Here is a 15642-nt window from a genome sequence, read left to right on the forward strand (position 1 = left end):
AACAGCCAAATCTCTGACACAGCTTTGAATATTTACTGTGTTTGAGCCACACACATAACTGCTGCTCTGCCATTTACAACACAGCCTGTGGTGTCTCTGGGATGCATTCTCTCCAACTCTGGTAGAGCCCATGACTTTTATAAAAGAAAACAATGCAAGAGTAGGTCAAAACACATAGAAAACAAATGCACATTTGGGTTTGTAGTGAGGTAAGTTTAATTTCCAATCACTCAGCCCTGTAACTGGCTATCACATTGACATTTCACTCAACTCCTTAAGCCTGTTTCCTAAAAAGTGGAAGTTAATGACTGTATTTATATCAGTACAATTACTACCTTAAATAAGAGAAGTTTTCAGGAGAGAAAAAAAGTTCAAATAAAAATGCCAAGAAATATAAGAAAATGCTAAGAAATGCTGGTGATCAATTTTTCTGGAAGAAAACAATTCTCTTTTTAATCCATATGAGCCTAGATTAGTTTTTTTTTTTTTTTTTTTTTTTGCGATTTTATTGTTGTTTTTTAATCTTTTGATTTATTTTGTGCAGTTTTTTTTATTTTTCTTTTCTTTTTTTTTTTTTTTTTTTTTTTTGAGTTTGGAGGGAAAGGAAAAGGCACTGAAGATACATGGAAATCAAACAAGTATGAGATGCATGAGCATGTGCCATGGAAGGAAGTTCAGAGGAGGGAGGCAAAGGAGTAACAAAATTGCCAGACCAATATTGAGTTTGGAAATTAAATCTAGCTCACTACAAACCCAAATGTGCATTTGTTTTCTATGTGTTTTGATTCACTCTTGAATTGTTTTCATTTATAAAAGTCATGGGCCTCTACCACAGTTGGAGAGAATGCATCCCAGAGGACAGCAATGGAGCTGTTGAATTCAAGTGACCATAACAGCAGAGGTAATAGAGTAGAAGAAATAGAAAATAACACAAAAAGGACTAAGGAGGTGCCGCAGTCTGGCTGGGCACAAAATCACGAGCCACTCAAGCAGGAACAAAGTTTATTTTTTGAAACTGCCGCCAATGTCCAGTACCGCCCGGGCAGATTTTTTCCACCCACGCGGCCTCCTCTTGGACCTGCAGAGAGAGCTCCTCCCCCGGAACTCCCTCCTACTGTACTTCCCCAACCAATGGGAACTCTCCAGGAGTCCCATAGCCGGCCTAGGTGAACAGCAGGAGTCCAATATCCATATGAATGCAAATCTTAACATAATCATATCATCTCAATGGCTAGCTGGCGTCACCTTTCGACCAAAAATGCCATGCATCATATACTTGGCTCTTAGCAAGGAGGCTGCAGGAGTGGATGGCATTGGGAGGTAGGGGGCAAGCTAATATGATTTCTGAAGGGAGAAACTACATTCAAAGTACAAGACTATGAATAACAATATATTGCTGTTTGTCAAGAAAACTTTTCATTGTTTATGCTGGGTTTCAACTGTTTTCTTTTTCTATCTTTTTTTTTTTTTTTTGTCCTTAACAATGCCGGGAAATAATTACATTGATTGGCTTTTCATTTACTGTTCTGTCTGACGAAAATAATAAAAACTTCTTAAAACTTTCAGGCTACAGTTGAAATCAGCAAAACAGGTTTTAGTGAAGACAAAGGTAACTCTGATGGAACATAAGATGTTATAAGAAGAAAAACAATATTTAGACATATTAAACTCTTAGTTAGTCCATACTCAGTATTGTATCTAATACAGCAAAAAAACAATTTAATGAATTCTGCTTTCTGGCTAAACCACAATTTAGTTTTCAATACCTCCATTATGTAGCACATCAAGCAGAACTACACTCTATATTAATTTTTAATATTTAATATTTTTAAAACTTACTGAACCTTGCAAATCTCTTTCTACCCTGCCTGTGATCTTACCTTATCTATGTGAAATCTGGAGCAGAGATCTTTTAGACATGGCAGAAAAGCTGCTTCCAGGAGGGATTGGTAAGGGTTAGTTCTAACAATTATCCTTTATTTTAGCTGTGATGCATCTTCCCCCAATCCTGGGGATTTTCTTTCATCCTCAGCTCTCACCTCCCATCAGGCAACTTGAATATGAAATATAAGCACACCAAAATTCAGAAGGAATTTACAAAACTTCTCTACAGGAAAGTGAAACCACAGAGTAAATTCAGTGACTAGGTAGTTGCAAAGCGAATATTCTGAACGTCCTCTGGTGGAAGGTTTGGATATACTTGACCTGATTTCCAAGAAATTGCATAGTGTTATGGAAGGAGAATTTTGAGAGCTTTTGTGAGTTTTTCAAGGGTGTGTTATCTGACCTAGCTTGAGATATGATAATATTTATCTCCAGTTGGGAAGAACAAACTTTTGTAGGTCTGGTTTACTGAAATGTTAAATGCACTCATGTAGTAGTTAATTTGTTGTTTTTATAGTAGTTTCAGTAGCTGAGAACTTCAATATACAGGAAAAAACAAGGGTGTTGGCACTTAATACACAATGACTTCTGGAAAGGAAGTCATTTACTAAGCATTTGCTATAACTCCCTGCACAGTGTTCACTAGTTTATGGCTATATTATTTTCAATATTTGAAAAATGTGACATGAATTTGATGTGGACACTTAACTTAATTAAAACTTCTCACAAATCACTCCCCACCCCATCTTAAGGGCACAGTTCACTGGTGCTACAGTGAACATCTAAACCAAGCTAATTTAGTGTTGCTTCTTCAATTAAGGCATCTAAGTTGGTTCCATAGTTTGGCTATTGTGATTTGAGCTGCTATAAAAGTGATGTGGCTGCATCACTGTAGTATGCTGATTTTAAGTCCTTTGGGTATAAACCGAGAAGTGGGATAGCCCTGTCAAACTATTGTTACATTACAAGTTTATTGAGGAATCTCCTTACTGCTTTCCATAATGTTTGCACCAATTTGCAGTCACACCGGCAACCAAATCAATAAGTGGGCTAAGAAACTTTACAGACACTTCAGGCAAAAAAAAAAAAAAAAAAAAAAAGATCAATTGATCAACAAATACATGAAAAAATGTTCAACATCTCTAGCAGTTAGAAAAACGCAAATCAAAACTCCTCTAAGATTTTATGTCACTCCATTCAGAAAATGGCAATTATCAAGAATACAAGCAACAATAAATGTTGGTGAGGATATGGGGAAAAATGCATACATTGCTGGTGCGACTGCAAAAAGGAAGGTATTTGATTCATTACTGCTCACCTATATGTAAGAAATATTAAGCCTCTTATCCATAATATTATAGAAAACACAATATTGTATCCAAGAATTTTACAGAGAAAAAGATAATATTCACATATTTGTGCAAAGACTTTGTCTAATAACAAAGAACTCAGTTTATTATAAATAACTTTCTGGTAGAGGAATTCCAAAACCTAGTCACCACTGACGGTAGGAAAAGTATGGTAAAATCTAAGTAGGTTTTGATTTGGCAATACATTAAAAATGCTACAGATGAAATTTTTAGTAGAAAAAGTCTGCCTAGTGTCTGAATGTGAGTAAGTTGAACCGTGCTTCCATCAACCGAGGATCAATTCCACCTAGGACCACACGAGCCCACTTGGGAAGAGGCTCATTCCTTAGGGGAACCTTGAGATGACTAGAGCCCCAGCTTGAATCTCAACTGTAGCCTGTGAGAGACAGAAGCAAAGGATCTGCTAAATCACACCTGGATTCAAGTGATCTTCAGAAACTGTGAGATAGAAAGTGTTGTTTCAAGCCACTAAGTTTTGGGGAAACTTGTTTGGTACTAACATAACTAATCAAGAAACTTATCTCTCAACACCACAACTTGCTATTATCTCATGTGTGTAATTATATGAACTGAGTTACACTGCTGTTTTGTGATGTTTTACAATGTGGGTTCATCATTACATTTTTAGATTTATTCAAGTTGTTAAGTTCAGTAATAATAAGATGTTTCTATATGTACCTAGGAGGAGAACAATTTAGTTACATAGTGTGTATTTGTTCATTTCAGGGTAGATAATTACATCAGTACAACTTTCCCAATTTATATTCTCACCAGGAAAGAATAACAATTTACAATGTTTCACATACTCACCACCTCTCACAGTGCCAGAACTTTAAATTGGCATGAATCCAGTGAGTGTATAGTTTTGAGTTGTGTGTGTGTGTGTGTGTGTGTGTGTGTTCTGTTAATCTTTGGTTTGCCTTTTCATTTTCTTAATGTTGTCTTTGAAGAATAAGAGTTCTTCATTTTAATATAGTTAAACTGATATATTCTTTGTTTACATTTAGTGCTTTTCTGTCCTATTTCCCAACCTAGAAGACATGAAAGAATATCTTGACAATTTCTGAAAAAATTGGTTTTCCTTCACATTTTGATCTAACATTCACCTAAAATTGATTTTTCCCTGAATGCCAGGAGTATTATTTAATTGAGTTTTATTTCTTTCACATACAGATATAAGCTAGCCTGGAACCATTTAGAGAAAGATTATCCTCTCCCTGTAATTGCAGTGACTTGGCTGTCCATGTAAGTGTAAACCTGTTCTGTGCCCTCTGCTCAGCTGTACTGCTCTGTTGCTCTGTACTTGCAACAGCACTGTTCTCCATGAACTCTCTAGTCTTTGTTTTTATTCACAAATGGAATAACAATGTTTGAGCTTTTGCATTTTCTTTTTTTTTAAAGAGAGAGAGAGAAAAAAATTTTAATTCTTATTTTTAGTTTTCGGTGGACACAACATCTTTATTTTATTTTTAATGTGGTGCTGAGGATAGAACCCAGTGCCCCGTGCATGCCAGGCGAGTGTGCTACCACTTGAGCCACACCCCCAGCCCCAGCTTTTGCATTTTCTATAAATTTTAAATAAAGCTTCACCCAAAACATCCAGTGGAATTTTGTTTGGAATTGCATTGAATCTAAAGATAAATGTGGGGAGAAATGATATCTTAAAACTACAGGATATTATAATACATTATCTAGATTTCTTTTTCACTTGTTAACCCTAAATCTCTCAGGAATATTGAATAATGATCTTGTATAGCCTGGCAAATTTAGTTAGATTCATTCCTAAATAAGATTTAAATAAACTATTTGAAACATAAATATAAATAAGGAAAAGTGCATAGTTCATAAATGTACAACTCACTCAATTTACACAAATGAAACACATCTACTTTGTGAGCACTAAAATAAAGACTCACAACATGTCTAGACTCTCAAAATCCTTCTCATATCCCTGTTCAGTACATATTTTCCTGAAGAAAAAGCAGATCAAGGTCTAATTCTCAGTTCATTCCAGAGACACTTAAATGGCTTCAAGGAGAGACTGAGGCCATATTGGGTTGTTGTGTGACGTCTGTAGCTTGACTTTTCAGGCATGGTGAAGATGACCTCCCAGCTGTGGAAGACAAGACACTGTCACTCCCATATGTAAGACTATCCAGACAGAACATGGGAGTGCAGTGGATTTCACTAAAGATGTGGATGTGGGAACTTTTGCCTGAGATGTCTTGGCCTCTCATATTTGAAGTAACCAACAACTCTCATGCCCCTTTCCAACTCTCTGGCTTCACTCTCCCTCTTTTCTTTCTGCATTTGAAACAAGTACCACAGGCAGTTCTGATGTAATTTGTGCATATGCAATGCATTTATAAAAGGTCAGGATAAACAAACGAGAATAAACATCAGTGTTACTTTTACAGATGTCCAGCGCAAATGAGATGGAATTTTTCTATGTTAGAGAATCTTTGCAATCTCAAGCATGGCTACTACCAAAATATGCAAGAAACAAATTCTCGCATTTAAGGTGTCTGAAAGGTAAACCTCTTTTCTCTCTGTTTCTACAGTGCTCAGCAAGGAGCCTCCAGGAAGCACATGAGGACAGGAAGTAGCAGGCAAGAGGAAGTGACCCTAGAGCAATAGCTGTGCAAGGACTGAGGTTTGTTCCCTCAGTTCCAGAAACAACACAAGCACACATTTCAGACATGATGGTAAAGTGCTATCTTGCTTTAGATATGAGGTGTTCCCCAAAAGCTCGTGTTTAAGACGATGAAAGACAGTTTAGAGGTGAAATGATTGGGTTATGAAAGCTTTAACCTAATCAGTGAATTGATGCACTGATATGGAATGGCTAGAAGAGGTGGGTCACTGTGGGAGAACTTTGGGGTTTATATTTTGTTCTGGTAAGCAGAACTCTCTCCCTCTGCTTCCTGGTGCCTGGCCTGCTCTGCTTTCTTATGCCATGCCTTTCCACTCTGGTGATCAGCCTCATCATTGGCCCAGAGCAATGGATACAATGGATTTGGTTGTCTGTGCTCTGAAGCTTTGAAACCGAGAAACAATTAAACTTTTCTTCCTCTACATTTTTTTCTTGTCAGGTTATTTGGTGACAGCAACAAAAAGAAAGTTGACAAACAAAGATGAACTCTTGTGTCCCTTGTAGAGGTCTTTATTGCAGGCTTAAGTGAACACATCAGGAGGAGCAGCACATTGTGGTAATGTCTGGCATAAGTTTTCTCCCCACAGCCGTCTCTGGACCAAATGGAGATGCTGAGCCACCTGAGGTACAGCTCTCCTGCACCACACACCATGAGGCTATCTGCACTTCTTCCTGATACCTTTGTCCATCCATTATTGTGAAATTAATATTTTTTGTTAATTTCTTGTCTTTGCTTTCCACATTTACCTTCTCTGAAAAAGTACTCATATGTCACTAACAATGCTCTTTGCATATCAATAAAAATATTTACATGTGCATTTATAAGTATAATGCTTTGTTGTGGGTTAGGTATGAGTTTACCCAAAGGATCCTTTGTTAATGCAGGGATACTTACAGGTGCAATGATTGAATTATGAGAGCTATAACCCAGTCCAGTCCATCCTAGTTAGAATGGACTGACTGGGTAGTTAAATGTAGGCAGATGGGGCATGTTTGGTAGAGGTGGGTACAACGTCACTGTGGTCCCTTAACCTTTCTCTCTCTCTCTCTGCTCGCGTGCACAAATAAAGATGTAGTGCTCCCACCGCATTCCTCCATGCCTTTGACCACAGTGTTCTTCCTCTTTTAAGCCCACTGCAATGACAGTCCACATGGACTAAATCTCTAAAATCAGGAGCCCAAATAAGCTTTCCATCCTATAACTTGTTCTTTTTTAATTATTGGTTGTTGAAAACATTACAGAGCTCATGACATATCATCTTTCATACATATGACTCAAGTGGGTCTCTAACTTGTTCTTATCAGGTATTCTTATCATAGTAACAAAAAATTGACAAACACAAAAATTGGTACCTGGAGTGGGTAATTATTTGACTAACTTGACCATGTGGTTCAAGAAGTTTTGTGGCTGCTTTACAAAAGGAATTTGGAAAAGTTTGGAGAAGCTTTAGAATGTTGTAAGTCTTGCTTAACAGGCCAGTCTGGTGGAACAAATAAGACCAAAATGCAGATTTTTAAAGAGAATTCTCTAGAAAATTGGACTAGAAGCCACTAATGTTATATTCTAGCAAAGAACTTGCCTATATTTTAGATATGTGCTGAAATTTTGTATGAGGCTAAATTTAAAAGAGACAGATTAAAAATCTGGTGGAGAGAATTTCAAGGTAGCACAGCATTCAGGTAGTGGCATGGATTTAGCTGGCAAATTTTGGCCACATTTACTGTAAGAATTGGTAGCAGAAAGCAGAGCTGAAGGATTTGAAAAACTTGCAGTTTAACCAAAAAATTGCATGCTAAGTGAGGGGGGGGGGGTGCCAAGTAAGTTGTGCTTATTGAAGAGATTACAACAGATACTTCAGATATTAAGTATTTTACAACAGAGACAATAGGAAAAATGGTTTGAGGGCATCTCAGAAATTTCTAAGACCACACACATTGCAGGTCAAGGGTGTAAAAGTAAAAATCTCTTTGAGAACACAGTGTGGAGGCAGATTGCTTGCATAGGGAACCTAGAAAGTTGTTTCACCATGCTCAGCTGCCCAGGCATACAGAGGCCACTGCAACCATGAGCCAGCAAGCCCAAGCATTGCACAGGTTGGAAACAGACCTTGGCATCATTAACAAGGTTCTGTTTTTCTGGAATGCAGGATGCTAGAGTTAGGGGATCATGAAGGCTTCCACCAAGATTTCAAATGCAGATCTGGTAAGTAATGAAAGGTGTAGCAGCAGAGTCAGAATCCTTGTATACTGACCCTCAGAGGGCAATGGGTATAGCTGTAAATGTGAAGCCAAAGCTGAAAGAGAGACCCATCTGTAAGAGATGCCAGTAATGTGAACTTTCTGCCAAGAAAATCTACAGATGTGAAGAGAGCCTGGCTAAAAGAGGAACCATATGTGCTTCAACTAGTAAGTCCAAAAGGATGGGACTGCCTAAGTCCTTAGTTGAGCACATCTTGTGACCATATGTCCTAGAAGCTATACGTGGAGATACAGGACATATTTGCCTGGCTAGGTTTTGATCTTCTTTTGGTCCCATCCCTTTTTCTATGCCTCAATTCCTCCCTTTTAGGATGAAAATATCAACTCTGTGCCATTAATTATTGAACATATGTAGCTTGCGTTAGGTTTTTATAGTTTCACAGCCAATATTTTCCAAAGAGTCTCAAATGAGACTTTGGACTTGGACATTTGAGCAATGCTGGAACAGTTAAGATAATAAGACCGTTAGTCATGGACTGAATGCATTTTGCACTGTGAGATGGACATGAGCTTTTGGGCAACAGGAGAAGAATATAATGGTTTGGATATAAGGTGTATTCCAAAGGCTCTGTGTTAATGCAGAAATTATCAGAGCTGAAACGATTAGACTTTGAGAGCTGTATCCTAATCAGTCCATCCTAGTTTCAATGGGCTAAGTTGGTGGTAAAACACTTATTGGAAATTTCACCTTTAAAGTGAATTTATAAACATTCTTTGCTATCACAACTTGTTAAATGTACTCTTATTATACTATGTCATGGTGAAATTTGATATTATTCAGAAAGAATAAAAAAGGGAATCATACATCAACAAGACACAACAATCACAAATATTTATGCCCCAAACAATGGAGAATCTACATACATCAAACAAACCCTTCTCAATTTCAAGAATTAAATAGTTCATTACACAACTATAGTGGGTGACTTTGACACACTTATCTCACCACTGGATTGATCTTCAACAAAAACTAATCAAAGAAACTATACAATCAATAATTTAGACCTAACAGACTTATATAGAATATTTCATCCATGAATGAGCAAATACACTTTCTTCACAGTAGCACATGGATCATTCTTTAAAATAGACTATATATTATGCCACAAAGCAGCTCTTAGCAAATTAAAAAATAAATAAATAAATAGGGATACTACCCTGTATTCTATCAGATCATAATGGGATGAAATTAGAAATCAATGAAAAAATAAAAAATAGAAGCTACTCCAATATATGGAAACTAAAAATATGCAATTGAATGACAAATGGATAGCAGAAGACATCAAGGAGGAGATAAAAAATTCTTAGAAGTAAATGAGAACACCAATACAACATACCAAAATCTCTGGGACACTATGAAGGCAGTGCTAAGAGAAAAGTTCATTGCATTGAGCTCATTCATTAAAAAAAATAAAAAGTCAACAAATAAATAACCTAACATCACATCTCAAAGCCCTAGAAAAAGAACAAATCAACACCAAAAGCAGTAGTAGATAGGAAATGATTAAAATCAGAGCTGAAATCAATAAATTGAAACAAAAGAAACAATTGAAAACATTGACAAAACAAAAAGCTGGTTCTTTGAAAAAATAAATAAAATTGATAAACCCTCAGCCACGCTAATGAATGAAAGAGAAAGAAAACTCAAATTACTAAAATTTGTGATGAAAAAGGAAATATCATGACAGATACTACTAAAATATAGAACATAATTAGAAACTACTTTGAAAATTTGTACTCTAATATAATAGAAATGGGGCAAAGACTTCAAAAAATTTCTAGAGTCATATGATCTACCCAAACTGAATCAAGAGGACCTACACAATTTCAACAGATCAATTTCAAGCAATGAAATTGAAGACACCATCAAAAGCCTACCAACAGCCCTGGACCAGATGGATTCTTAGCCGAGACCTTCAAAGAAGAACTAAACCAATACTCCTCAGAGTGTTCCATGAAATAGAAAAGGAGGGAACCCTTCCAAACTCATTCTATGAGACTAGTATCACTCTGATACCAAAACCAGACAAAGACACTTCAAGGAAAGAAAACTTTAGGACATTATCCCTGATGAATATAGATGCAAAAATTCTCAATAAAATTCTGTCTCATCACATACAAAAACATTGAGGAAGATAAAGCACCAATATTAAGTGGGGTTCATCCCATGGATGCAAGATTTGTTTCACATACAGAAATCAATAAATGTAATTCATCACATCAATAAACTTAATGACAAGAATTATATGAATAGCACTTCTTTGTGTTCAAAACATTAGAAAAACTAGGAATAGTAGGAACATACCTCAACATTTTAATAGCTATATATGCTAAGCACAAGGCCAACATCATTCTAAATGGAGAAAAGCATTCCCTGTAAAAATTCAAATAAGACTAGGATGCCCTTTTTCACCCCTTCTATTCAACATAACCCTTGAAGCTCTAGCCAGAGCAATTAGGTGAAAGAAGTTAAAGTAAAATGAATAGGAAAAGAAGAACTTGAACAATTTTTATTTGTTGAAGACATGATTCTATATTTAGAAGACCCAAAAAATTCCACCAGAAAACTTCTAGAACCAATAAATGAATTCAGGAAAGTAGCAGTTTATAAAATCAATACCCATAAATCAAATGCATTTTTATACATCACTGATGAATCCTTTGAAAGAGAAATTAGAAAAATTACTCCATTCACAATAACCTCAAAATTAAATAAATAAATACTTGGAAATCAATATAACAAAAGAAGTGGAAGACCTCTACAATAAAAACTGCAGAACACTAAAGAAAGAAATTAAAAAAGACCTTAGAAGATAGAAAGATCTCCCATGTCTTGGATAGGCAGAATTAATATTGTCAAAATGGCCATACTACCAAAAGTGTTATACAGATTTAATGTGATTCCAATTAAAATCCCAATGACATTTTTCACAGAAATATTGAAAGCAATCATGAAATTCATTTGAAAAAATAAGAGACTGAGAATAGCCAAAGCAATCCTTAGCAAGAAAAGTAATAAAGGAGGCATCACAATAGCAGATTTTAAATTATACTACAGAGTTATAGTAACAAAAATGGCATAATATTGGTACCAAAATAGACATGTAGATCAATGGTATAGAATAGAAGAAACAGAGACAAACCCACACAAATACAGTTATGTCATACTGGACAAAGGCACCAAAAACATACATTGGAGAAAAGATAGCCTCTTTGACAAATGGTGCTAGGAAAATTGAAAATCTATATGCAGCAAAATAAAATTGAACCCCTATCTTTCACCATGCGTAAAACTCAACTCAAAGTGGATCAAGGACCTAGGAATTAGACCAGAGACCCTGCACCTAATAGAAGTAAAAGTAGGCCCAAATCTTCATCATATTGGCTTAAGACTTGACTTCCTTAACAAGACTCCTAAAGAATAAGAAGTAAAACCAAGATTAAATAAAAGGAATGGATTCAAATTAAAAAGCTTCTTCTCAGCAAAGGAAACAATCAATAACATGAAGCGGGAGCCTACAGAATGGGAGAAAAATCATTACTACACACACATCAGATAGAGCACAAATCTCCAGGATAAATAAAGAACTCAAAAACACCAAAAAAAATCTCAATCAATAAATGGACTAAGTAACTAAACAGACACTTCACAGAAGAAGATATACAAAAAATGGTCAAATAATATATGAAAAAATGCTCCACATCTCTAGCAATTAGGGAAATACAAATTCAAACTACCCTGAGATTTTATCACACTTCAGTCAGAATGGCAATTATCAAGAATACAACAACAATAAGTGTTGGCAAGGATGTAGGGGGAAAGGTACACTTATACATTGCTGATGGGGAATGCAAATTGTTGCATCTATTATGGAAAGCAGTATGGAGATCTCTTAGAAAACTTGGAAGGGAACCACCATTTGACCCAGCTATCTCACTCAAAGGACTTAATATCATCATACTACAATTACGCAGCCACATCAATGTTTATAGCAGCTCAATTCACAATAGCTAAACTGTGGAACCAACCTAGTTGCCCCAAAATAGATGAATGCATAAAGAAACTGTGTTATATATACACAATGAAATATTACTCAGCCTTAAAATAATGAAATTATGGAATTTGCAGGTAAGTGGATGGAGTTGGAGAATATCATGCTAAGCGAAATAAGCCAATTCCCAAAAATCAAAGGCCAAATGATTTCTTTAATATGAGGATGCTGATCCATAATGGGCAAGCAAAAAAGAAGGAACTTTGGATTGGGCTGAGGATAGTGAGTGGTATAGGGGTGGGAAGGATGGTGGAATTAGGTGGACATAATTACCCTGTGTCCATGTATGATTGCATGAATGGTTTGACTCTGCAGTGTTTACAACCAAAGAAACAAAAAAAATTGTGCTCTATTTGTGTACAAAAAAGAAAGAAAGAATTTCCTAAATTGATGAAGTTTAATGAGGCCTTTTAAAATGAAATGAAGTTCTTTTCTATTTTATTACTTGAACCCCAGGAAAAAAAAAATGTCACAGTATCTTTTAGAAGTTGTTTTGCTTTAATTTATGTGTGTGTGTGTGTGTGTGTGTTTTATACCCAGTGCACTCAGTACTGCCACCTACTGAATGTACTCAGACAGGATGAGTGTCTCATTTTGACACCTTGCTATGGAACATTTGGTTAAAAAAAAAAAAAAAAAAAAACAAGATGAGCATTGTCAGGTTGCCACAGGCAAGCCCCTACCCCACCCCACCCCCTGGGAAACACCCAGAGGCTTCCAAGGTTTGAAGTTACAATGTACTACCTGGAGAAAAGAGATAACTCATGCCCCCACCAGGATTCTGGAACTGAGTAACAAGTAAAAGCAGCCTAGGCTGAGACAGGAAGTTGAGCACAAAGAAAGAAAAGGCCCATGTGACAAAACTATGGAGAGTCTGCTCAAACTGAAAGATGATAGCAATACCTAGAGACTCCCTGGCACACCAGATCTTACATAATGATCAACGTCATTGCAGAATGTCACTGGTGAAAGTTCAGGCTTATGGTACTTTGAAGGTAGCTATGCATAAAAACCAAACCCAAATCCAGCTGAAGTATGACTACGTTGAACCCATGCCTGTCCCCAAACATCTTAAAGCAAAACAGGTATGTCCATTTGCAGCACAACTATTATCGTATCATTCTCAACTGTTTTTTTTTTTTTTTTTAGCAATTAATGATTTAATAATTATGAGACACACAGAGAAATGAAGTTAAAAATATTTATTTTAAAGAAATAAACATAGATATAGGAGCACTTGTTCCAACAAGTTTTGGAACAATCAGACAGGGCTTCTAAAATCACTACAATTATTATGTTTAAGGATTCTAGCAGAAAGGTGATCAACATACATGAACAGATATGGATTTGTAGCAGGAAAGTGAAAACTGTTAACAAACTCTGTAAACACAAAGCACAATATTAGTGATGAAGAATTCTTTAGTGGCTCAACAAAAGACTGGACATAAACACAGCAGAGAGAGCAATCAGAGCCCTTGAAATAGGTCAATAAAATTAACTAAACAGCAGCACGAAGAGTCATGAGTGAAATCAATGATAACTGAGTTCCTAGTAGCTCAGGGTGTCCCCAAAACCAGCATCAAAGGGTTTAGTGTAAATGTGAAGGGGATTCCAAAAGAGGAAATGAAAAGGGAAGAGAACAAGGCTGAGAGCTTTCTAAAACTACTCTGCTAAGAGCCATAGCCAAGTAAAAATGGCATTTTTGGTTGAAAGGTGACGCCAGCAAGCCATTGAGATGATATGATTATGTTAAGATCTGCATTCAAATGGATATTAGACCCCTGCTGTCTGCCTGGGGCCTGCTACTTTGGAGCTCTAGCGGGACTCCCGGAGAGTTCTCATTGGTTGGGGAAATGCGGTAGGAGGGAATTCCGGAGGAGGGATTTCCTGTTGGTGTGTGGGTCCAGGAGAATGCCACGTGTGTGGGTCGGCATATTTCCCGGGAGCATACAGGGCATTGGCGGGAGTTTCAAAAATAAAATGTGTTCCTGTTTGAGTGGCTCGTGATTTTTGTGCTCAGCCAGACTGTGGCACTACTCAAAGACAACAAAGCATGATCCACAAGTTCAGAGAACCCAAGCAGTACAAATACAAGAAAAAATACACTAGTGCACATCATAGACAATACAATGAAACCTAACATAAAGTAAGCATTCTGGAGGCAACTAGAGGAAATCTTACATATGGGCAATTAAAAGTAAAAATGGGAGCAGTTTTGTATGGAAACTATAAAAGTGAGAGAAAATAGAAAAGCATCTCTAGGATACTAAAAAGAAAATGGCAACCCCAAATTCTTTACCTAGTAAAAATTTTTGTAATGAATGAAAACACAGAGTTTTTTTTAAAAAAAATGATGAAAAAAATGTTATTGGACTCCTGGTGAAAATATAAACATTTCCAGTAGGTATAGAGTGATCCTAAAATTTATATGGAAATGCTAATGTTCAGGGTAGAGTCAAGAAACTTTTGAAGAACATTATACAAACACTGAGTATAGCAGAATTAAAAACTTATTAAATTAGTTAATGATGCATTGTTATATTTGCACCAGAGTGGGTAAATAGGCCAAAAGAACAATTGACAGAGTCCCAGATACAGTCATATACTGATATTTAACTTAGAGTTATTTCTACATAAGTTTATAGACAAAAACTATCTTCTGTTAAAATTGTTTCGGGAAAATAGATCATCCTTCTCCAGAAAAATACTTTGGACCCAAAATTCACAACACATAGACTTTCAATTGTTATTCAAATATAGATGTGCTCATGAAAAAGAAAAATACATTTTAGAAGATATATAGATAAGTACCATCATGTCCTTGGATGCAAAAAAAAAAAAATGTTACTAAAGACACACACAGAGGCACACACAAACACCTCACCTGCTAGAAAGTAAAATTTTATTGACTGCACTAAAATTACAACTATTTTTTACAAAAAATTCTAAAAAGTGTTAAAGGAAATCATAGAATAAAAAAATGACTTTGACAGTCATCCAAACCCCCAAGACTCAGGACTTTTATATTTTATTTTTTAATTTTTTTAAATTTTTTTTGAGTTTTATATTTTAAAATCTCCTAAAAAATCAAGAAAAAGGCAGAACATGTCAAAAACACATGAAAGACACCACAAAACATGGAAAAGAACTAGTAAACAAATAAACACACAAAGAGGCATTCCACCTGACTCATATAAAAAAAGCAAATTAATGTCTTAATAAGATCTACCACATAGCCCCTCCACTACCAAATGTGAAAACTTTTGGTGTGGAGACTGTCATTCTTTGTTTTGAAGTATGTAGTTTGCTAGAAAAACAAGTCATGGTAAACCTTATATAATAGGACAAGATTCACCTCCTCTATGACCTGGAAAGTCCATTCCTATGGGTGTTACACAGGGAATTTTGCATGTATACATGCATA

General features: G+C 36.0%; 1 long non-coding RNA gene across 5 annotated transcripts in view; it reads left to right on the forward strand.

The window, feature by feature from the left end:
* The window catches only part of LOC124104368 (uncharacterized), a 44155-nt gene extending 37430 nt beyond the window's left edge, over nucleotides 1-6725 (forward strand). For 2 of the 5 annotated variants that reach the window (XR_006855412.1, XR_006855413.1), the window contains 3 exons: nucleotides 3545-3694; nucleotides 4428-4499; nucleotides 5816-6725. This is a non-coding gene — a long non-coding RNA (uncharacterized LOC124104368). Of the gene's footprint in view, nucleotides 1-596; nucleotides 1321-3544; nucleotides 3695-4427; nucleotides 4500-5815 lie in introns of those variants that run through there. The other 3 variants (XR_006855415.1, XR_006855416.1, XR_006855414.2) reach the window with 2 other exon arrangements.
* The last annotated feature ends 8917 nt before the right edge of the window (nucleotides 6726-15642 follow it).

This window comes from Marmota monax, unplaced genomic scaffold (assembly GCF_021218885.2).
Source record: "Marmota monax isolate L192 unplaced genomic scaffold, Marmota_monax_Labrador192_F-V1.1 WCK01_AAM20220418_F8-fsc00070, whole genome shotgun sequence".
In the NCBI taxonomy this organism is placed as follows: domain Eukaryota; kingdom Metazoa; phylum Chordata; class Mammalia; order Rodentia; family Sciuridae; genus Marmota; species Marmota monax.